This window comes from Tupaia chinensis, unplaced genomic scaffold (genome assembly GCF_000334495.1).
Source record: "Tupaia chinensis unplaced genomic scaffold, TupChi_1.0 Scaffold000647_1, whole genome shotgun sequence".
Lineage (NCBI taxonomy): Eukaryota > Metazoa > Chordata > Mammalia > Scandentia > Tupaiidae > Tupaia > Tupaia belangeri.
Genome location: NW_006160168.1, coordinates 1,396,114 through 1,397,025, shown reverse-complemented (window position 1 = coordinate 1,397,025; position 912 = coordinate 1,396,114).

Genomic DNA, 912 nt, shown 5'->3' with positions numbered 1-912 from the left:
AGCAAAAACCTCTCCAAAACAAAAATTTTCTACTTGATATAGAGAAATAATTATTTGTTAAATTTGTAAAATAATTAAATCATTTTAAGTTGCCAGGAATCATTAATCAATTTCTAGCTAAATCGTTCAGCTCCTTTATTTTTATTTTTTGTGCTCAGTTTAGGGAGGCTACCTTGGGTTGTGAAACTCATTTTCTAATAGCCACAGCTGCTTAGTGACTGCACAGTTACTCAGTAGGTGCCCACGCCCTACCAGACGAGCTTTCCACAGAGAATCAGAAGCTGGGAATTCGGGAACTCCAGGGAAGGAGCCAGCGTGTTACCTCAGCCTCTCCAAGGAATCCGCGTGCCCTGACACTCCCCTCTTTGGGGATTCGAGCCAATGTGTTCGGCTCACATGACTTCATCCAAGCAAGTTTCTTGTCACCACCGACGGCATATTGAACTCACAGCCTTTTTACTAAGAAGATGGCCCAGAGCCGTTTTCATCTCCTTTAAGAGGGACTACAAGGTTATGACAACCCAAAGAATGAGAAGATAAAATCCGACTTCGTCCAACCCAAACTCGCCCCTCTTTCTCTTCAGCCTCTGATTCATTCTCTGGGTTGCTAGTCGGCTTTGGCGCGCCTGCAGGACCCAGTTCTCCGGAGTCGTCTGCTTAAGGGAAAAGCAGAAAACACAAGCACTAATCCCACTCTCACGTGCGATTAATCAAAACAGGAGTCAAGCCTCGGGGACACTATAGGCAGGATTAAGTTGACAGTACTGGTTCCGGCCAGGTTTTTGGGCAGGCAGAGCCGAGGCCGTCCAGATACCCGACATGCTCCGCGCGGGGGCCTTCGCGGCTCCTTTTCTGTTGCCGCCGCCGCTGCCGCGGCCGCTGCCGCCGCGGTTGCTGGGGGTGGGGTGCGCG